Here is a 24,443-nt window from a genome sequence, read left to right as displayed (position 1 = left end):
ATCCTTCCTCAGTTTATCAGTAACTTCAGCTGGAAAGAACTTTTCCAAAAATTCTCTTCTGAGTGTATCCCAGTTGCATACAGTTACAGCGGGTTGAGTGTAGTACCACTCTCTTGCCTTTCCCTCAAGAGAAAACGGGAAGGCTTTCAGCAAAATCGAAGTTTCATCTGCACCATCACGCCTGACAGTAGAACAGGCTACTTGAAAATCTCTCAGGTGCTTGATAGGCTCTTGAGCAGGTAAGCCATGAAACTTGGGCATCAAATTGAGTAGTGCGGTCCTTATTTCAAAGTCTGTAGCCACCGCTGGATGATGCGCTTGAAACGGTTGCATTGTAAAATCAGGGGCTCCAACTTCCTGGATAGTAGCTCTCCTAGGTGCTGCCATGTCACCTATACGTAAATCAACCGAATCAGTAGAACGGGGGCTGGTTTCTTCCTCAAATGACTTTTCAGATCCGCCCTCAGAGAGAACTAACCGACACCGAGCTTGCCTTATTCGTGAAATAGTTCTTTCAATCTCAGGATCGAATACTGGCAAGCTTGGATCAGGAAGTGAACGCGTCATCTAATGAAAAAAACAAGCAGCTCATAGTAGCAAAATAAAATAAAATGCAAATAAATAAAATCCAATCAATAACTTTAGCACCCTATTGCAACTCCCGGGCAACGGCGCAAAAAATTGACGTGGCAGAAATTGGCGAGTTAAAAATTGTTATAAGATATGCGTTGCAAGTATAGTTCTCAACTAACTAGAAATCCGCTTATCAATTTAAAAGGATGCCACAGAAATTAAAGTTAAGATACTGGGAGTATAAATCCCAGGTCGTCTCCCAACGAGTTACAGGAAAGTGTGCTATTTTATTAATCAGATGGTTTTCAAAAAAGATTTGAGTTGAATGACAGGAAATTAAATCAGAGAATTAATGTAATTTAAATAAAAGCCTTGACTGGGAGTAAATTAGTTGGAAGCCCTATTCTTGTTGCAGTACATTCAAGATTAATTGATAATTGGGGTTGTTCTGTTTAGTTATCCCTTACTAGGTAAGGGAAAGTCAAACAAGTTGGAATGCTGTTTCTATTCACAAGTCCCAATCCGCTTACTTGGAAGGACTGGCGTTAGTGACTAGAGAGCAAACCAATAATAAACCCAATTACAATTTCTTTCTTGAGCACTCCAACTCAAGGGTTCCTTTCAATCAACTCCCCATCAAGTTAGGGAACTACTCGCTCATTGTGAATGTGGAATTCAAAACATAGGAAAGGGAATTAAAGGAAGACATGATAAATAAAACTCAAAGGAATTAATTAAAAATAAAAATAACTCTTGTATTGATAAATTCTAAAATAATCCAATAGTAAGATTGAAATAAATTAAAGGACATGGAAGAGTAAAGCCAAGTAAAGAAAACGAACTAGAATGACGAAGTCTTGATGAGGTAACAACTCTTCTCAATATCCCAATGCAAAAAGCAATTAAAAATCCTAAGAACTATGAATGTGTAGAGAGAAAAACCTATAGGAGAGGAAAACTAGATCTGAAAAACTAAAACTATCTAGAATGAATGTTGTTGTTGGTCTCTGCATGCTCCCTGGCTCTAGTCTGCTTTTCTTGGCCGAAAATTGGGTCGAAACAGGGCCCAAAATTGCCCCCAGCGATTCTGCAGATTATGCAGATCGCGCACGTCACGCGATCGCATCATTCATGCGGCCGAGTCATTCGGCGTTTTGCTTCTCCACGCGGGCGTGTCGTCCATGCCTCCGCATCGCTTGTGCTATTCCATCCGTGCGGTCGCGTGAGCCATGCGGCCGCGTCAATGCGATTTTCTCTCTTTCACGCAGTCGCGTGATCCATGCGGCCGCGTCACTTCTCGCTGGTCATCTCCTCAATTTCTTGTGTTCCTTCCATTTTTGCAAGCTTCCTTTCCAATCTCCAACTTATTCATGCCCTATAAAGCCTGAAACACTTAACACACAGATCACGGCATCGAATGGAATAAAGGAGAATTAAAATACATAATCAAAAGTCTCTAGGAAGCAAGTTTTCAATCATGTAATAAATTTAGGAAGGAAATATAAATACATGCTAATCGTATGAATAAGTAGGTAAAGATCATGATAAAACCACACAATTAAACACAATATAAACCATAAAATAGTGGTTTATCAGTGAACGTGATTGTCGAAGGAGGAGCTATTCCGGCTTCGTTATCTCTAGTGTTTTTGAAATGCTCTATATATAGTTTATTCTTTATTATCTCTAGTGTTTTTGGATCTCATTTGTTGTTCTATTTTTTGTACCCTTTGCTTGTGTGTGTTTGTTTTTCTCATTTTCTCTTTTTCTTATGTGACTATTGCATTACTCATTGCCAATATATAGTTGTATTTTCTAACTTTGCTCCTTGTACGAATCTTCTGTCTCATTAATCCAATGTCAGATATAGTGCCTCTAATATTTAAAAATATATATATTTATGTTACATGTCAATTCATATAGCACCGAATGAATGTCAATGATTGATTCTATTTCTATATATTTAATTTAAGAAGCTTGTGTTTTGTGTTGTTGCAGTAGTGTTTAACCTGAGAAGATGCATATGAAGGTAAAGAGAGAAAAATGTTCAGAGGTAATTAAATTGATAATTAACATGATTCTTTGACACTTAATTATTCGATTAGATTTCATGGTTTTTAATTTTGTTGTAGCAGGCCTTTTGGCCTTCCATTGTAATGAAAAAGTGGCTGAATATTAAGCCTAAGGCCAATGATTTTAGTGAAGATGAAGTTGATGCTGAAATTGAAACCGAAACTGAGAGTGAAGATGATGGTTGATGAGATATTTTGGTGAGAAATGAATCTCTTCCAAAACACCCAAAACTAACCGGCAAGTGCACCAGGTCGTATCAAGTAATAAAAACTCACGGGAGTGAGGTCGATCCCACAGGGATTGAAGGATTGAGCAATTTTAGTTTAGTGGTTGATTTAGTCAAGCGAATCAAGATTTGGTTGGGTGATTTGTGAATTGCAGAATGTAAATTGCATGAAATTAAAGAGAGCGGGAAAGTAAATTGCTGAAACTTAAAGAACAAGAAATTAAATGGCAGAAACTTAAAGTGCAAGAAATGTAAATTGCGGAATCTTAAAGTGCAAGGAATATAAATTGCTTGAAATGGAAAGGGAATTGGGATGTGGATTTGCAGAATTTAAACAAAGAAAAACTAAATTGCATCAAACAGAAGAGGGAAGGGGAATTGGGATTGAACCGGAAACAAAGCAGTAAAGTAAATGAACATTAAAAGTAAGAAACAGAGAATTGAAATGGGAAATTGAGATCTCAGGGCCCAGAGACTAGAAAACCAAGTCTAGATCTCAATGCCTTCCTAGATCCAACAAGAACAATAGCAAGGAAATTGTAAATTGCAAAGAAAAGAGATGAAGATCAAGTAACAGGAAATGAAATTCAATTAACAGTAAAGTAAAGAAACAGAGAGATCCAAAATTGAGATTGAAACAGAATTTCTTCAATTCTCCAATCCAAGATCCAAGACAAAAGTAAAATGAAATTAAAAGCAATGGAAACAAAGAAATTCAAGTTCACTCAGTAACAAAAGCTTCCCAAAAACTATTATGAAAATTCTAAAAGGAAAGCTCCCCCAATAACTTGAATTCTATCCTATTTATACACTTTCCAAAATGATCTTCAAGCCTTGAGTTGGGCCTTTGTTCTTGGTGGAATTGGGTTGAAAGAGGCCTTGGTTGATTGCTCTTGAAGATTGAAGAAGAACCGAAGTGAACCAATTGAACCGGTTTTTGAAGTTAGCCAAAGTTAGTCTCAACGTTAGGGTCAAAGTTAGGGGTCTAACTTTGACCCTAACTTTTCATATCAGCAAGCTAAATTCCCTGGTTTGGACGTTGGTGCCAACGTTAGGGGTCTAACTTTGACCCTAACGTTGGCAATGCTTGGTGCTAGTGGTGCCAACGTTAGCCTCCAAGTTAGGGGGCTAACGTTGGCGCAAACGTTGGCCTTCCTCCTTTGTGATTCAAGTGCCAACGTTAGCCTCCAAGTTAGGGGGCTAACGTTGGCGCAAACGTTGGCCTTCCCTCTTTGTATTTTAAGTGCCAACGTTAGCCTCCAAGTTAGGGGGCTAACGTTGGCGCAAACGTTGGTCCCCAGGGGAGAAACTCTCAAGTTCCAACGTTAGCCTCCAAGTTAGGGGGCTAACGTTGGAGCTAACGTTGGCCACTTCCAGGGAGTGATTTACATGCCCAACGTTAGCCTCCAAGTTAGGGGGCTAACGTTGGGGCTAACTTCATGCAACCCGGTTCAATTTTCACTTATTCCATTGTCCTCTCTTCACTCCTAGCCATTCCTCTTTGCTTCACCCTTTCTCCAAGCCTTCTTCACCTATCATTGATCAACCAAACTAATCAAAGCTTTGCTCAAAATCATGAGGTATTCAATCTTCCACAATATGCAACAAATATAGCACAAAACCTCATGAAATGGCATGAATTCACATATGGTTGGTTCAATCAAGGGAAACATGAAAATCTACTCAATTAGCTTGCTTGTAGCTCAAGAAAGTGCATAATTCTAATGAAAACTAAAGAAAAAGACTAGCTAAAATGGGCTAAGATGACTTGTCATCACAACACCAAACTTAAAGCTTGCTTGTCCCCAAGCAAGAAATGAATTATTGAGAAGAAAGAATGAAATGGAAGAGAATGTTCATGCTAGCAGAGTATTATTGACAGTTCATGGGGTTTTGTGTGGAAAAGCAAATACTCACTTCTTATTGACTCCTAGGCCCAGAAAGTCTCCTACAAGCTTCAAGTGACATAATGCTATGACCTCTCATTATTCCTTTATCCTTGGCTTTTACTTTATTCAAAAGCTTTAATTGAGTGTCATGTGTAGCAAGTTCATTTTCTTTTCTTTCTACTTGACACATTATTCACCATAGACACTTGGCTCACATTCCTTCTTGAAACATTGATGCCCAGCACCTCTTTGGGCTACTAAATGCTTTGTAGTTAGGTTGCCCTTGATAGTGGATTTTCAGCTGATGATCCTGGGTTAGTTAACCCAAGTCATCAAGTGTTGAGGCACTCCTAAGAGCTTACTAATCCAAGCAGATCCTAGTAAAAAAACATCACAGGCATATATTTCAGAGTTCAAGCTATTGGTGTCCAGCTTTGTTTCTTTTTGTTTTTCTTTTGTTTTGCCACTTTTTGGCTTTCTTTGTTCTTTCTTTCTTTTTGTTTTTCTTTCTAACCAAGGAATCTTATTCAATTGAGATTCATAGACAGTAGGCCACTCTCTACTTAGAAGGAGATATCCTAGCTCTTTATTCACTAAAAGTGAGTTATTATACAATCACACACATACCACCACTTACTTTTATTCCACTTCTAACTAACAGAGACTATTATTCTTCACATTCAAACTGTTCTTTTATTGAATTAAAAGATGCAGGGGATAACACATGCTTTTTGTTAAGTGAAAATGAACACACAAGCCACACATAAACTAGCCTATTTATTTTAAAAGAAATAAACATAAATGATGCATAGATGACTACACTAACAGTTACTGTTAAAATGGGCATATTCATACTTCCAATTTTAGAGCAATTCAATGCTGATGGAGTTAAGTGTTAATACAACCTCTTGGTGGTTTCTTCTTCCTTTCAGCTGATGGTGTATAGTCCTCCCAAGAGAGTGATTGAATTCCTGCAGTGTTAATGGAAGTTGCTTGTTTCTCAAGCCCTTAGAAGACTGGTTAGTGTGCAGGACTTTCTTGTAGGCGTTTGAACTTACTTTGGTATGTGAACACCAAACTTAGTCCCTTGCCATGTTTCTTATGCATAACTCTATGAGAAAGCCTAAGTCTTTGCTAAAGATAATAAAACAAAAAAATAGAAACAGAGAATGATTAAATGATTTATCAGATTGCTTGGAGCTAGTAATTCTTTTATGTGGAAAGTGAGAATGTGCTTGTAAGTAGGATTTTGGTGGAACATCAAACTTAGAATCCTTTATTCTCCCTTAATTTGTTTTGGTGTGAAACACCAAACTTAGCTCCTTGTAATACATACCAATCATTTAACCTTTTTATTGAAATAACTATGAAAAGAAAACTACCTCAGGTTGGGTTGCCTCCCAACAAGCGCTCTTTTATTGTCACTAGCTTGACACCTTTCAATTCTTTTTAAGAGGGCTGTAGGTGCTGAACCTCTTTTTCCTTACCCCATTGTCCTCCTAAGTACAACTTTGCTCTGTGACCATTTACAGTGAATTGATTCTTCGTTGCCTCATCGAGCAGTTCAATATTCCCATAGGGAAAAATCTTTGTCACTAAGTATGGGCCAGTCCATTTAGACTTCAGTTTGCCAGGGAAGATTTTAAGCCTCGAATTATACAGGAGCACTTGCTGCCCTGGCTTGAATTCCTTCTTTGTGATCTTGTTGTCATGCCACTTCTTAGCTTTCTCCTTGTATATCTTCGCATTTTCATAGGCTTCCAGTCTGAATTCATCCAGTTCATTTAGTTGTAACAACCTTTTTTCTCCTGCAGCTTGGGGATCAAGGTTGAGGAATTTAGTGGCCCAGAAAGCTCTGTGTTCAAGCTCTACAGGGAGATGGCAAGATTTGCCATACAATAGCTGGAAGGGTGACTTGCCAATAGGAGTTTTGAAAGCTGTCCTATACGCCCACAATGCATCATCTAGTTTTCTAGCCCAATCTTTCCTTGTGATTCCCACTGTTTTCTCTAGAATCTTCTTTAATTCTCTATTTGCAAGTTCAGCTTGGCCATTAGTCTGAGGATGGTAAGGTGTGGCTACTTTGTGAATTACTCCATACTTGTGGAGGAGTTTCTCCATTTGTTTGTTGCAAAAGTGACTACCACCATCACTAATAAGACCTTTGGGTACTCCAAACCTAGTGAAGATGTGCTTTTTGAGGAATTAGAGGACGATCTGTGCATCACAAGTGGTTGTGGCTATGGCTTCTACCCATTTTGAGACATATTCCACTGCTACCAGGATGTATCTAAAAGAATAGGAAGGAGGAAAAGGCCCCATGAAATCAATTCCCCATAGATCGAACAATTCTAATTCTAAGATAAAATTTTGAGGCATCTCATTCCTTCTTGTTAATCCTCCTGTTTTCTGGCATTCATTACATTGGTGTACATATTCTCTGGCATCCTTGAAAATAGTTGGCCAATAGAAGCCACTCTGCAGTATTTTTGCGGCTGTTTTTTCTGGGCCAAAGTGTCCACCATAAGCTGAACCATGACAATGCCACAAAATGTCCCTCACTTCACTTTCGGGAATACACCTCCTGATTACTCCATCAGAGCATCTTTTGAATAAGAAGGGTTCATCCCATGAAAATTTCCTTGCTTCTTTGATCAACTTCTTCACTTGTTGCTTAGAGAATTCTTGGGGTATCTTCCTTCCCACTTTGTAATTTGCTATGTCAGCAAACCAAGGTGCTTGCTGGATTTGCAGGAGGTACTCATCTGGGAAGTTTTCATTTATGGGCTGGGATGCTTTCTGATTTGTTTCTTGTGGTAACCTCGACAGATGATCAGCGACCTGATTTTCAGTGCCCTTCCTATCTTTTATCTCTATGTCAAATTCTTGTAGGAGCAGTATCCATCTGATGAGTCTTGGTTTAGCATCCTGCTTTGACATCAAATACTTAAGTGCAGCATGATCAGTGTAGACTACAACCTTGGATCCTACTAGATATGATCTAAACTTATCAAATGCATAGACTACAGCTAGCAATTCCTTTTCTGTTGTGGTGTAATTTCTTTGGGTCTCATTCAACACTTTACTTGCATAATATATGACATGATGCAAATTTCCCTTTTTCTGCCCAAGTACAGCACCAATTGCAAGATCGCTTGCATCACACATGAGTTCAAAAGGTAATTCCCAATCTGGAGGTGTGATGATTGGTGCTGTTGTGAGTCTATTTTTTAAAGTTTCAAAGGCATGCTTGCAGTTTTCATCAAAAACAAAAGGGTTATCAAGCATTAACAGATTACTCAAAGGTTTGGCTATTTTTGAAAAGTCCTTGATAAACCTTCTATAAAATCCGGCATGCCCCAAGAAACTTCTAACAGATTTCACATTAATTGGTGGAGGGAGTTTTTCTATAATCTCAACCTTTGCCTTATCAACCTCTATCCCCTTTTTTGAAACTTTATGGCCAAGAACAATCCCTTCGGGTACCATGAAATGGCATTTCTCCCAGTTTAAAACCAAATTGGTTTCTTGGCACCGTTTCAAGACAAGGGTTAAATGGTTTAGGCAAGCATTGAAATTATCACCAAAAACAGAGAAGTCATCCATGAAAACTTCTAAAAATTTTTCGACCATATCAGAGAAAATGGAGAGCATACACCTTTGAAATGTGGCAGGGGCATTGCAGAGCCCAAAGGGCATCCTCCGATATGCAAAAACTCCAAATGGACATGTAAAGGCAGTTTTTTCTTGGTCCTTGGGATCCACCACGATTTGATTATACCCAGAATATCCGTCCAAAAAGCAGTAATAGGCATGGCCGGCTAACCTTTCCAGCATCTGATCAATGAATGGGAGAGGGAAATGATCCTTCCTGGTGGCATCATTCAATCTTCTATAGTCTATGCACATTCTCCACCCAGTCACTGTTCTAGTAGGGATCAACTCATTCTTTTTATTAGTGATGACCGTCATCCCTCCCTTCTTTGGTACAACTTGAACCGGGCTTACCCATGGGCTGTCAGATATTGGGAAAATTATCCCTGCATTCCACAACTTCATTACTTCCTTCTGGACAACTTCCTTCATTGTGGGGTTTAATCTTCTTTGCGGTTGAACCACTGGTTTGGAATTATCTTCTAAGAGGATCTTATGCATACATACTGCAGGGCTGATTCCCTTCAGGTCATCAATGGTCCACCCTAAAGCATCTTTGTGAGCTCTGAGTACATCAAGAAGTTCTCCTTCTTCCTTCTTTGTCAGGGACGAATTAATGATTACTGGGAAGCTCTCCGATGTGCCAAGGAATGCATATTTGAGATGGGTGGGTAAAGGTTTCAGTTCTTGTCTTTGTACATCTTCCTTCTTATCTTGCCTTTCATCTTGCTCAGTAGAGGTCTTAGCCACTTGTTCCTCTGTTGCCCCTTGATTTCCTTCTTGCTCTTGGAAATTTTCTTCCACTGTTTCTTCCACCAAACTGTCTATCATATCCACTCTCATGTAATCTTCTTGCTCAGGAGCGTTTTGCATTGATTTGAACACATTTATGATCATTTGTTCATTATGGACCCTGAAGGTCATTTCTCCTTTTTCTACATCAATAATGGCCCTTGCTGTATGTAGGAATGGCCTTCCCAGAATGATTGAATCGTTTCCTTCTTCTTCGGTGTCCAAAATCACAAAATCTGCTGGGAAAATAAACTCCCCAATCTTCACCAACAGATTCTCCACAATTCCATTAGGTGTCTTGATTGATCTGTCAGCCATGACTAGTGACATCCTGGTGGGTTTAAGTTCTTCTATTGCAAGTTTTCTCATCATTGAGAGAGACATTAAATTGATGCTGGCACCCAGGTCACAGAGAGCCTTGTTAAGAATTATCTTGCCAATAGTGCATGAGACTACAAAGCTTCCCGGATCCTTAAGTTTTGGTGGAATACCCCGTTGAATTACAGCACTGCATTCCTCGGTGAGTAGTATGGTTTCCCTTTCAAGCCAACTTCTTTTCTTGTTGATAAGATCCTTCAGAAACTTGGAGTATAGAGGCATTTGTTCAAGTGCTTCAGCCAAGGGAATGTTGATTTCCAGCTTCTTAAAAATCTCAAGGAATTTGTGAAAATGCTTGTCTTTAATCTCTTTGTTAAACCTCTGAGGGTAAGGTAGTGGAGGTGTGATGCTTTTTCCCATTTGTTGCTGCCCCTGAGCTACTTCCTTTGAGCTATGTGGCTGGTTGTTCTTCTCTTTGAGTTTCTCAGTGTCTTTGTTTGGCATCACATCTTGCTCCTTGTCCTCATCTACCTTTGTTTGATTCTCATCCTCTGTTGGTTCTTTGATGTTCTTTGCTTGCTTCCTTGTAGTGTCATTGTTGCTTGTCAATGCTCTTCCACTTCTTAATTGTATTGCCTTGCATTCTTCCTTGGGATTTGGAATTGTGTCACTGGGCAGTGAGTTTGAAGGTCTCTCAACAGATACTTGCTTGGAGAGTTGCCCCATCTGTCTCTCTAGGCTCTTTATAGAGGCTTCCTGATTCTTGGCTACCATTTCTTGGTGTTTCAACATTTTGTCTATCATGGCTTCCAAGTGAGTGAGTCTTTGGGCTTCAGGTGATACTTGAGGTGGGTTATGAGATGTAGGTGGTGGATGGTAGGCATTTTGGTTGGTGGATTGGTTGTTAGATTGGTATTGGTTGATGTTGGGGTAGTTGTTTTGAGGTTTTCTGAAGGAGTTTTGGTTAGTCTGCTGCTGGTTGTGATTTTGGTTGTTTCTTGGGTTGTGTTGGTTTGAGTTTCTCTGCCATGGTTGTTGGTTTTGGGTATGGTTATCTCCCCATCTGAGGTTCGGGTGGTTCTTCCAGGATGGATTGTATGTGTCACCATACACTTCATTTGGTCCTTGGTTGTGCATATACTGAACTTGCTCTTGTTGTTGTTCTTCTTGAGTTTCTTCACTCTGTCCCCATGTGGTTGATGGTTGGCTAGTGTTGACTGCTGCAACTTGGAGACTATCAATCCTCTTGGCCATTTGCTCAAATTGTTGTTGAATTTGCTGCTGCATTATCTTGTTTTGAGCTAGGATTGAATCCACTCCTTCTAGTTCCATTACTCCTCTTCTTTGTGATGGTTGGCGGCTTCTTTGATGAGCAAAGAAATATTGGTTGTTGGCCACCATATCCACAAGATTCTGAGCTTCCTCAGCAGTTTTCATTAGTTGTAGTGAACCTCCAGCAGAATGATCTAATGCCTCCTGAGATTTCAATGTCAGGCCTTCATAGAAATTTTGCAGCACGTCCCATTCATTGAACATCTCTGGAGGACACTTTCTGATTAAGGCTTTGTACCTCTCCCATGCTTCATACAAGGATTCAGCATCTAATTGTGTGAATGTCTGCACCTCGGTTTTCAGCCTGATGACTCTCTGGGGTGGATAGAATTTGGCTAGAAATTTAGTCACCAAGTCATCCCAACTAGTGATACTTGCTTGGGGAAAAGTTTCAAGCCATTGTGCAGCCTTATCCCTTAATGAGAACGGGAATAGCAGAAGCTTGTAGGTTTCAGGATTCACACCATTGGATTTGACAGTGTCACAGATCCTCAAGAAGGTAGATAGATGTTGATTTGGATCCTCCAATGGTCCTCCTCCAAATGAGCAGTTGTTCTGGACCAATGTGATGAGTTGTGGCTTCAGTTCAAAGTTATTTGCATTGACATTAGGGGTGAGAATGCTGCTTCCACAATGTCTAGCATTTGCAAAAGTATAGGAAGCCAATACTCTCCTCTGTTGTGGTAGATTATTAACTCCTTCTCCTGGATTAGATGTATCTCCTTCCATCTCGTGGTATTCTTCCTCAGATTCTTCTTCTCCAACAATATTTTTCCCTCTTTCGGCTCTTCTTATCCTTCTAAGAGTTCTCTGATCAGCTTCAGATAACACAGGAGCGGATCTCCCTGTACCTGACATACAAACAAGATAAAAGAAATACCAGCAAGATCACTTCAATCTACTGCTAGAATGAAGTTTAGTTCAAACAAAAATTCAAACAGTTAGTGGGTTAATCAAAAGTTAAAGAAAAATAAAGAAAAAGTGCTTGATCTAGATTACCACCTCGCTTAATCATTGTCAATCTAGTCAGTCCCCGGCAACGGCGCCAAAAACTTGATGAGATATTTTGGTGAGAAACGAATCTCTTCCAAAACACCCAAAACTAACCGGCAAGTGCACCGGGTCGTATCAAGTAATAAAAACTCACGGGAGTGAGGTCGATCCCACAGGGATTGAAGGATTGAGCAATTTTAGTTTAGTGGTTGATTTAGTCAAGCGAATCAAGATTTGGTTGGGTGATTTGTGAATTGCAGAATGTAAATTGCATGAAATTAAAGAGAGCGGGAAAGTAAATTGCTGAAACTTAAAGAACAAGAAATTAAATGGCAGAAACTTAAAGTGCAAGAAATGTAAATTGCGGAATCTTAAAGTGCAAGGAATATAAATTGCTTGAAATGGAAAGGGAATTGGGATGTGGATTTGCAGAATTTAAACAAAGAAAAACTAAATTGCATCAAACAGAAGAGGGAAGGGGAATTGGGATTGAACCGGAAACAAAGCAGTAAAGTAAATGAACATTAAAAGTAAGAAACAGAGAATTGAAATGGGAAATTGAGATCTCAGGGCCCAGAGACTAGAAAACCAAGTCTAGATCTCAATGCCTTCCTAGATCCAACAAGAACAATAGCAAGGAAATTGTAAATTGCAAAGAAAAGAGATGAAGATCAAGTAACAGGAAATGAAATTCAATTAACAGTAAAGTAAAGAAACAGAGAGATCCAAAATTGAGATTGAAACAGAATTTCTTCAATTCTCCAATCCAAGATCCAAGACAAAAGTAAAATGAAATTAAAAGCAATGGAAACAAAGAAATTCAAGTTCACTCAGTAACAAAAGCTTCCCAAAAACTATTATGAAAATTCTAAAAGGAAAGCTCCCCCAATAACTTGAATTCTATCCTATTTATACACTTTCCAAAATGATCTTCAAGCCTTGAGTTGGGCCTTTGTTCTTGGTGGAATTGGGTTGAAAGAGGCCTTGGTTGATTGCTCTTGAAGATTGAAGAAGAACCGAAGTGAACCAATTGAACCGGTTTTTGAAGTTAGCCAAAGTTAGTCTCAACGTTAGGGTCAAAGTTAGGGGTCTAACTTTGACCCTAACTTTTCATATCAGCAAGCTAAATTCCCTGGTTTGGACGTTGGTGCCAACGTTAGGGGTCTAACTTTGACCCTAACATTGGCAATGCTTGGTGCTAGTGGTGCCAACGTTAGCCTCCAAGTTAGGGGGCTAACGTTGGCGCAAACGTTGGCCTTCCTCCTTTGTGATTCAAGTGCCAACGTTAGCCTCCAAGTTAGGGGGCTAACGTTGGCACAAACGTTGGCCTTCCCTCTTTGTATTTTAAGTGCCAACGTTAGCCTCCAAGTTAGGGGGCTAACGTTGGCGCAAACGTTGGTCCCCAGGGGAGAAACTCTCAAGTTCCAACGTTAGCCTCCAAGTTAGGGGGCTAACGTTGGAGCTAACGTTGGCCACTTCCAGGGAGTGATTTACATGCCCAACGTTAGCCTCCAAGTTAGGGGGCTAACGTTGGGGCTAACTTCATGCAACCCGGTTCAATTTTCACTTATTCCATTGTCCTCTCTTCACTCCTAGCCATTCCTCTTTGCTTCACCCTTTCTCCAAGCCTTCTTCACCTATCATTGATCAACCAAACTAATCAAAGCTTTGCTCAAAATCATGAGGTATTCAATCTTCCACAATATGCAACAAATATAGCACAAAACCTCATGAAATGGCATGAATTCACATATGGTTGGTTCAATCAAGGGAAACATGAAAATCTACTCAATTAGCTTGCTTGTAGCTCAAGAAAGTGCATAATTCTAATGAAAACTAAAGAAAAAGACTAGCTAAAATGGGCTAAGATGACTTGTCATCAATGGTATGCATTTGGAGTTCAACTACTACTACAATCATTATTATATTAATTATTTTTTGTTTCTTTTTTTATCTTTGATTGACTCCTCTTCTTGTTTTAGGTTCTGTTAAGGATTCAAGAACTCGAATGCTCTAAGATAATCCACCTAGAACTCAAGGGAACCAATGAATATTCTAAAGTCAATTATCATAAGGCAATAATTTTCTTGTGCAGGTGCTGTCAGTGTTAACAAGTGGACAAAAGTTGAATTTGAGGAGGATAAAGATCCAGTTTTATTGGAAGTTGATCTCAACTCTGCTGTACGAAAAGCATTTGAAGGAATGGTAAGTATTGTATTCCTTTCTCTTTAGTTGAAGTTCTGATCCACCTAAATTTCCTTTCTCTTTTGTGCATTGTGCATAATCATTAAATTTGTTAAAATAATTTAGAGTACAGTTTTGTTTGCACATTCATGCTAGCTAAGAGACTAAGTTGATATGTCATGCATTTTGTTATTCATATTGGTCATAGCCAATTCAGAGATGTAAGCATACAGAAAAGAGAGTTGCCGCTAAGTCAAGAATGTTTTGTGTCAGTTTGGTCAACACGAAAAATTAATTAAGGTGGCACATACATAGTTTGATTAGTAAAATACTATGATTATTTTTTGTGTAAATCAAATTAAGTTGCTTATTTAACATCATAACCCATTATGAGTGTTTCAAATTCAACAAACTCCTTAGTTATGTTAGTGATTGTCAGAGCTACCAAGAGGAAAGATGTTACTTAGAATGTTGCATAGGATTATATGGAATTATGTTTCTGCCCAAAGTTTTATGACTTATATTCAATTGAAGTTTTAGCCAATAGATTCTATGAGAGACAAATGGTTAATTAATTAGTTAGAGATTTGGTTGGAACGGCATGCATCATTCTTTCTTATACTTCCCATTATTACACAAATGCTTTTGGATTTAATAATCACTTCCAACCTCAATTCTGAGTTATTTACTTATTTTGTTGATCCTATATTTTACTTATTATATACCAGTATTAAAATCCCTTCAAAGAAGCCTAAACGTATATATTTGCCTGATCTTGACCCATCATCAGGTAACCTTTATTTATTCTTAATTAAGTTTAAAACATTACCAGGATAAATATTCACTTCAGGTTAAGTCTTAAGTATCTGATGAGGGAAAATCGATTCCACATAAACTCACTAACAAGTGTACCAGGTCACATCAAGTAGTAATAACTCGCAAGAGTGAGGTCGATCCCACAGGGATTGATGGATTGAGCAACTTTAGTATGGTGATAAATTTAGTTAAGCGAATATTTGATGATTTGGGTGAAATTTGATTAACATAAGTGAAATTGCGAGTAAACTAAAGTGCAGAATAAAAATTGGCAGAATCTTATAATGCAGAAGGAGTAAATTGCAGAAACTTAAAGTGCAAGAAATTAAAAGAACTGAAACTTAAATTGCAAGAAAAGTAAATAAATGAAACTTAAAGTGCAAATAATGTTAATTGCTGAATTTAAACTGCTGGGAAACATAAATTGCACAAATGATAAAGGGATTTGGGTGTTGAGAATCAAAACAGAACTAGAAGAAGTAGATTGCAGTGAATTACAGAATGCTCAGATGAAGAAATTCAGAAAATAGATCAATTAGGATTTTAATGCCAAAACTGAAATAGAAAATTTGCAGAAGAGTTAAAACAGAATAAAAACTTAGATCAATTCTAAAATCTTAACAGAGAAATGAACAATGACAGCAGAATATTGGAACAGCAAGAAAAACTAAGATCTCAATTGCTTTCTTAACAAGACAGAAAAGAAGAAATTCTAGAGGAAAGCAAAACAGAAAGGAAACTCAGGTCAGATGTCAAATTCTCAGAATTATAAAAAGGAAAAGTAATAGATGACTTCCAAGATGAAGAAATTCAGAAGAATTCTTCGATCCCCAAACCCAAAACAGAAGATAAAAGTTGTAGAAGAGAAAACAAAATAGAAAGGAAAAATTCAAATCTGATCTCTAATTCTAAAATTCTAAATTGAAAATTAAAAGAGAGCCCCTAATGAAATCAAATTCTTCTCTATTTATACATTTTCTAAATCTGTCATCCAGTACTTGGAATTGGCTTTTTTGGCCTATGAAGAAGTGGATCAAAATGGCACTTGGTTGCTGCTTCCAGGGGAAACGTTGCGTTCTCAAAGTGAGCGCAGCGTTCATTCAATCACGCGTACGCGTCTCTGACGCGTGCGCATCCTTTTGCACTTTTCGCTCATTGACGCGTACGCGTGCGCGTCACCATTAGTCTTCAGCTCTCAGCATGCTTGCGCGTCCCTTTCACGTGTATGCATCTTCAATGGTGTTCACTTAGTGAGCGCTACGTTGGCTTAGTGAGCGCTGCCCACGCGTGCGCGTCCTCCACGCGTGGACGTGGATAGCAAAATACCAATTCCGTGCTTCAACATCACTCACGCGTTCGTGTGATTCCTTCCAAATCCACCATGCACGCGTGCACGTCATGCACGCATGCGCGTCGCCTCCAGAATTTTACCTCCAAATTTAAATCTACCCGAAAAAGCTGAGTAATCAAACGTAGCGCTCTCTTCAAAAACGAGCGCCAGCCACTTCCACGCGTACGCGTCATACACGTGTACGCGTGGGTCTTCGAAAATTGCCCCTAACGTGTAAGCATCCCTTACGCATGCGCGTCGTCAAGTGAGGGTGGCGTTCTTCATTTGAACGCTACGTTATTCTGCAGTGCTTCCCCTTTTCTTCTTTTTCTCACCTAAAATCAACCAAACAAGCAATCAAAGTCTTACCAAAACCATAAGAATTAGCATCATTCATAATATTCACTTAATTATTGCACAAATCTCATGATTTTGCATAAAATAAATGATGTTTGATTGAATCAAAATAATTATGAAATTCCACTCCAATCACTTACTTATTGTACAAGAAAGTGCATAAAACCTAATAAAACAATTGAAAAATGCTTGTGAAACTAGCATAAGATGACTTGTCATCAGTATCTTTTTGTTCGAATATAAAATTATTTACATAGTTTATATTCTACTATTTAAATTTTAGAAAAGATACTTAATTAATTTACTGTCTATGACTAAATAGTATATACCGAAATAATCCACTGTATTATTGAATCTTGGAACCTGGATGCACTTAAATGAGAGTAATAATACTGTGACTAGCCTTAAAGTGCTATTTAATTTGTTCTTTGTTCTTCTTTTATTAATTTTATTTTTTAACTATGTTATGATTGGAGGCAATGATTGGGAAAGGTTCAAAAGCAAAAATTTGGTTTCTACTATTATTATTGTTGTTGTTATTGTTATTGTCCAAAACAAAATCCTTTGTGTTTGTCTACTTGCCTTTCTAGTAGATCTAAAATTAAGGTTCAGTGTTATATTACCATCAATTTTTTTTAACTGCACATATTACTTAAGTTTCAATTTTTCATTTTTATTTGATCATTTTTTTAAACTAACACTGTCATATTAACTGTTGTTGATGAAATACACCAGGCACCATTTTTTACAGCAGATATCACATTGGATATTTTATATCTTTAGGTAATGATCAACTAATGTATAATTTAAACTGAAAAATGCCTATGCCTCCTAAACATCCTTACATGTTAAGAGTGCATGGCTAGTTGAACTGATTGAGCATGCTCATATTGGAGAGTGATAATGATTTTGGAATCTTAAACCCAGGGCAGAAATGAAGGTGAAGGTTTGGGAAACTTTTGAGAGATGAATTGCAAATCATTGAGGAACTACTGACTAGTGGCATGCTACGAAGTTTTCTATTGATTTGCAAGTTATCGTCCATATCCAGTGCCGGTGGATCAATAGAGTAGACATGTATCAAGTGTCGGTGGATTAATAGAGTAGACATGTATCAAGTTTTAGAAGGAAGAGAGAACAAATTGAAGATTAATACAAAAAGCATATCTTTGTCCCTTGAAAGATTAAGAAAATGAGAAAGATTTATGTAACTATTATTCTTTTCTTGTAACATATTTCACGGTTTTGTATGCTCTACATTTATATTAAACTTTTATTGAAGGGTCTAAAAAAAATATAAAAAATGAAATGTATATTACCTTTAAAAGTGTCATTTTTTACATAAATTTAGCATCGTAATAAGAAGAAAAGAAACTTCTTAAATTTTTTGGTTGCTTTTTCAACTTGGCAAATCAAAGATTAATTTGTCAAAAACTCAAAATTAAAATTTGTCGCTAGCTAATAGATTATTGGTTCGAATTTTCAATACTTGTTTAAACGGATTAGTGAACTAACAACTAAATCAACTTAAGTAAGTTAGAAACTTTAAAACTTTATTTAATTGTTCTGTGATGGGTTCATTTTTGCATATTTACGATGCTGATAGCCTGGACCATGAGAGAATCGGCCAACAAAACTGAAGTTGGAATTTTATGTATAATTTACTGCGGTCAAGTATAGTAGTCAATGTAATTTTTTCAAGTAACTCTTGTAGCTTAGTTGGTTAGAGCATTTGTTTAGTAAGTAGGAAGTCTTGAGTTCGGCTCTAAATAAGAGCATTTTTTAACAGGACACTAAAAATATTTTTTTTAAAGATGTTTATATGTTATGTTATGTGTAGTATAACTAGTATTAAATTAGAACATTTATTTGGAGATTAAACTAATCAAATCCTAATATTAGAATTCAGTTATTTAAATAAATAATATCTATGGTATTGAATTCTAGACCTTAGATATTTATATATTAGGATTATTTTTGCAACTACAACTATGAAAAATAGTCTGATCAGACTGAATGTACAAAAATCACGCAAATTCAGACCATCTTATTGAATACGATAGAAAATTAACAATTATAATATGTTTATAGAAAAGAAATAACTGGAAAAATAAGCTAAGAATATATTTGCATACCTACACAAAATGGTTACTAGTTATAATATTATATTATTTTATAAAACATTAATAGTATATTATAAAATACTTTTATTTAAGTAAAAAGGTTTTTGGAAATACTTTTTGAATTTATGAAAGAAAAAGAATTTTGTTGCACCAATTATTACTTCAAGTAGTAGAGGAAAATTAATTTCTTTAATTTATTACTTTTTTGCTTAATGTTATTATTTAGGCTACTTATGATATAATACTATAATGTTAAAAGAATTTAGATAATACTTTTAATCAGGAACAAGTCTAAATTATCATACTAGCAATTTAATGCAACTTTAATTCAGTATTAATATAGTGACAGCATGAATTTAATTCGTTTATAGATTTGTACATGAGTCAAGACAGAGCATTACCTAATTCGAACTTGGATCGTTAACAGTTTAATAATTTAAGGTTATGATTTTTGGGACGAATTTTGAACTATAAGTTGAACTTATTTATTAATGTGAACTTAATATGGCACTAAAAAAATGAAGATATTTTTTATGACATAATATAAAGTTAAAGTAAGAAAAGATGAAAACAAAAGAGTTTTAGACTATGCCATCTTTGTCTTGCTAAGAGCAATTGCATGAATGCTCTTTCAAGAAGATATATACTCCGTATAATCAACTATATTAATCTTTTCTCTCTTTGAAATTAAATCAAATATGAAATTCAAGTACTCTAACATAAGTGCTCATGAAGACAATCACGGCTATTATTTGATTCGCGCTGTCACCAGATCGAATAAGATCCACACTGTATGGTTGTAGGATGTGACTAGATCTTCGTTGATCTATGATGGATACTGATGAGCGGATAATTTATACGCTTTTTGACATTGTTTTTAGTATGTTTTTAGTAGGATCTAGTTACTTTTAGGGATGTTTTTAATAGATTTTGTGTTAAATTCACATTTCTGGACTTTACTATGAGTTTGTGTGTTTTTCTGTGATTTCAGGTATTTTCTGGCTGAAATTGAGGGACTTGAGCAGAAATCAGATTCAGAGGTTGAAAAAGGATTGCTGATGCTGTTGGATTCTGACCTCCCTGCACTCAAAGTCGATTTTCTGGAGCTACCGAACTCGAAATGGCGCGCTTCCAATTGCGTTGGAAAGTAGACATCCAGGGCTTTCCAGCAATATATAATAGTCCATACTTTGACCAAGAATAGACGACGTAAACTGGCATTCAACGCCAGCCTTCTGCCCAAATCTGGCGTCCAGCGCCAGAAAAGGATCCAAAACCAGAGTTGAACGCCCAAACTGGCACAAAAACTAGCGTTCAACTCTACAAATGGCCTCTGCACGTGCAACACTTAAGCTCAGCCCAAACACACACCAAGTGGGCCCCGGAAGTGGATTTATACATCAAATACTTACTCATGTAAACCCTAGTAGCTAGTTTATTATAAATAGGACCTCTTACTATTGTATTAGGCATCCTGGATTGTATTTTGATCCTGTGATCACGTTTTGGGGGCTGGCCATCTCGGCCATGCCTGGACCTTCACTTATGTATTTTCAACGGTAGAGTTTTTACACTCCATAGATTAAGGTGTGGAGCTCTGCTGTTCCTCAAAGATTAATGCAAAGTACTACTGTTTTCTATTCAATTCTTCTTATTTCTCTTCTAAGATATCCATTCGCACCCAAGAACGTGATGAAGGTGATGATTATGTGTGATGCTCATCATCCTTCTCCTTTATGAACGCGTGCCTGACAAACACTTCCGTTCTACATGAAATAAGCTAGAATGAGTATCTCTTAGATCTCCTAACCAGAATCTTCGTGGCGTAAGCTAGAATGATGGCGGCATTCAAGAGAATCCGGAAGGTCTAAACCTTGTCTGTGGTATTCCGAGTAGGATTCAATGATTGAATGACTGTGACGAGCTCCAAACTCGCGATTGCAGGGCGTTAGTGACAGACGCAAAAGGATAGTAAATCCTATTCCAGCATGATCGAGAACCGACAGATGAATAGCCGTGCCGTGACAGGGTGCGTGAGCATATTATTCACTGAGAGGAGGGGATGTAGCCACTGACAACGGTGATGCCCTTGCGTAAAGCCAGCCATGGAAAGGAGTAAGACTGATTGGATGAAGATAGCAGGAAAGCAGAGGTTCAGAGGAACGAAAAGCATCTCTATTCGCTTATCTGAAATTCCTACCTATGATTTACATAAGTATCTCTATCCCTATTTTATTATATAATATTCGAAAACACCATTATCAATTTATATCTGCCTAACTGAGATTTGCAAGGTAACCATAGCTTGCTTCATACCAACAATCTCCGTGGGATTCGACCCTTACTCACGTAAGGTATTACTTGGACGACCCAGTGCACTTGCTGGTTAGTTGTATCGAAGTTGTGACAATTATGAATTAAGATCAAAGCACCAAGCTTTGGAGCTATTACCAGGGATTGTTCGAGCCTGGACATCACAATTTCGTGCACCAAGTTTTTGGCGCCGTTGCCGGGGATTGTTTGAGTTTGGACAACTGACGGTTCATCTTGTTGCTCAGATTAGGTAATTTTCTTTTTGTTTTCTTTTCAAAAAATTTTTCAAAAATATTTCAAAATTTTCTCACCTGTTTTCGAAAAAAAAAATTTTTTTTTTTATAAAAAATGTTTTCAAAAATTTTTTATTCAGAATTTTTAAGAATGAATTCCAGTGTTTCATGAAGCATGTTGAAGCCTATCTGGCTGTAAAGCCATACCCAAACTACTTTGGGATTGGCATTCAACTAATCACTCCATTCCATGTAATTATATGCTAAAGCTTGGCTGGCTATTAAGCCATGCCTGACCCTTTGATTGGAGCTTTAAGACTAACATGGCAAGATTCCTGGAATTCATATTAAAAATTTTGAAATCCTTATTTTTATTTTTCACAATAATTTTCGAAAAAAAATATAAAAAAATAAAAATACAAAAAAATTAGAAAATCATAAAAATCAAAAATATTTTTGTGTTTCTTGTTTGAGTCTTGAGTCATATCATAAGTTTGGTGTCACTTGCATATTCATCTTGCATTTTTCGAAAATTTCATGCATTCATAGTGTTCTTCATGATCTTCAAGTTGTTCTTGGTAAGTCTTCTTGTTTGATCTTGATGATTTTTTGTTTTGTGTCTTTTATTGTTTTTCATATGCATTCTTGAATTCTTAGTGCGTAAGCATTAAAGAATTCTAATTTTGGTGTCTTGCATATTTTCTTTGCATTAAAAATTTTTCAAAAATGTGTTCTTGATGTTCATCATGATCTTCATAGTGTTCTTGGTGTTCATCTTGACATTCATAGCATTCTTGCAAGCATCACATGTTTTGATCTAAATATTTCATGCATTGCATCTTTTTAGTGTTTTTCTCTTGCATCATAAAAATTCAAAAATAAAAAAAAATATATCTTTCCCTTTTTCTCTCATCAAATTCGAAAATTTGGATTGACTTTTTCAAAAATTTTTAAAATCAAGTTGTTTCTTATGAGTCAAATCAAATTTTCAATTTGAAAATCTTATCTTTTTCAAAATCTTTTTCAAAATTCAAATCTTTTTCAAAATTCATGGTTATTTTCGAAAATTCCAAAAAAATAATTTTCAAAAACCTTTTTCTTATTTTATATCATAATTTTCGAAAATAACATAATCAATTAATGTTTTGATTCAAAAATTTGAAGTTTGTTACTTGCTTGTTAAGAAAGATTCAAACTTTAAGTTCTAGAATCATATCTTGTGATTTCTTATGAATCAAGTCATTAATTGAGATTTTAAAAATCAAATCTTTTTCAAAACTAATTTCTATCATATCTTTTCAAAAATATCTTCTTATCTTATCTTTTTCAAAAATATCTTTTCAAAATATCTTTTCTAACTTCCTAACCTCCTAACTACTTATCTTTTCAAAATTGGTTTTCAAAATTTGTTTCAACTAACTAACTAACTTTTTGTTTGTTTCTTAACTTTTTCAAAACCACCTAACTAATTCTCCCTTTCTAATTTTCGAAAATACCTCCCCCTTTTTTCAAAAATTTCTTTTTAATTAACTAATTATTTTTATTTTTATTTTTGATTTCAAAAAATTTTTCGAAAAAAAAATACTAAATATTTTTCAAAAACTATTTTCAAAAATCACTAACTCCTTTTCAAAAATAATTTTTGAAAAATCCCTCCTTCTCTCTCATCTTATTCTATTTATTTATTCATCTACTAACATCTCTTCCTCACATCATCACCAAATTCGAACCCCCTCCTCTATCTGTGTTCGAATTTCTTCTTCTTCATTTCTACTAACAATAAGGAACCTCTTTACTGTGACATAGAGGATTCCTCTTCTTTTCTTTTTCTCTCCTCTTTCTTATGAGCAGGGACAGAGAAAAAAGCATTCTTGTTGAAGCTGATCCAGAACCTGAAAGGACTCTGAAGAGAAAATTAAGAGAAGCTAAATTACAACAATCCAGAGACAACTTGATTGAAAATTTCGAACAAGTAAAGGAGATGGCAGCCGAACCCAACAACAATGCAAGGAGAATGCTTGGTGAATTTACTGCACCTAATTCCAATTTACATGGAAGAAGCATCTCCATTCCTGCCATTGGAGCAAACAACTTTGAGCTGAAACCTCAATTAGTTTCTCTGATGCAGCAGAACTGCAAGTTTCATGGACTTCCATCTGAAGATCCTTTTCAGTTCTTAACTGAATTCTTGCAGATATGTGATACTGTTAAGACTAATGGAGTAGATCCTGAAGTCTACAGGCTCATGCTTTTCCCTTTTGCTGTAAGAGACAGAGCTAGATTATGGTTGGATTCTCAACCTAAAGACAGCCTGAACTCTTGGGATAAGCTGGTCACGGCTTTCTTAGCCAAGTACTTTCCTCCTCAAAAGCTGAGCAAGCTTAGAGCTGATGTTCAAACCTTCAGGCAGAAAGAAGGTGAATCCCTCTATGAAGCTTGGGAAAGATACAAACAGTTGACCAAAAAGTGTCCTTCTGACATGCTTTCAGAATGGACCATCCTGGATATATTCTATGATAGTCTGTCTGAGTTATCTAAGATGTCATTGGATACCTCTGCAGGTGGATCTATTCACCTAAAGAAAACGCCTGCAGAAGCTCAAGAACTCATTGACATGGTTGCTAATAACCAGTTCATGTACACTTCTGAAAGGAATCCTGTAAGCAATGGGACGCCTATGAAGAAGGGAGTTCTTGAAGTTGATACTCTGAATGCCATATTGGCTCAGAACAAAATATTGACTCAGCAAGTCAATATGATTTCTCAGAGTCTGCATGGAATGCAAGCTGCATCCAACAGTACTCAAGAGGCATCTTCTGAAGAAGAAGCCTATGATCCTGAGAACCCTGCAATAGCAGAGGTAAATTACTTAGGTGAACCTTATGGAAACACCTATAACTCAACATGGAGAAATCATCCAAATTTCTCATGGAAGGATCAAAAGCCCCAACAAGGCTTTAATAATGGTGAAAAAAACAGGTTTAGCAATAGCAAGCCTTTTCCATCATCAACTCAGCAACAGACAGAGAACTCTGAACAAAATGCTTCTAATTTAGCAAATCTAGTCTCTGATCTATCTAAGGCCACTGTAAGTTTCATGAATGAAACAAGGTCTTCTATTAGAAATCTGGAAGCACAAGTGGGCCAGCTGAGTAAAAGGATCACTGAAATCCCTCCTAGTATTCTCCCAAGCAATACAGAAGAGAACCCAAAAGGAGAGTGCAAGACCATTGACAT

At 36.8% G+C, this 24,443-nt stretch overlaps 1 non-coding gene across 1 annotated transcript; it reads right to left on the bottom strand.

Moving 5' to 3' along the window:
- Positions 1 to 23,583: 23,583 nt before the first annotated feature.
- LOC148565182 (small nucleolar RNA R71) lies at positions 23,584 to 23,691 on the bottom strand. Its single transcript, XR_015884778.1, has one exon. It is a non-coding gene; the product is annotated as a small nucleolar RNA R71 (small nucleolar RNA).
- Between the last annotated feature and the right edge of the window lie 752 nt (positions 23,692 to 24,443).

The sequence above is a fragment of the Arachis ipaensis genome, chromosome B5, assembly GCF_059453495.1.
Source record: "Arachis ipaensis isolate K30076 ecotype BB chromosome B5, ASM5945349v1, whole genome shotgun sequence".
Lineage (NCBI taxonomy): Eukaryota > Viridiplantae > Streptophyta > Magnoliopsida > Fabales > Fabaceae > Arachis > Arachis ipaensis.
This window is presented reverse-complemented; position numbering and strand designations above follow the sequence as displayed.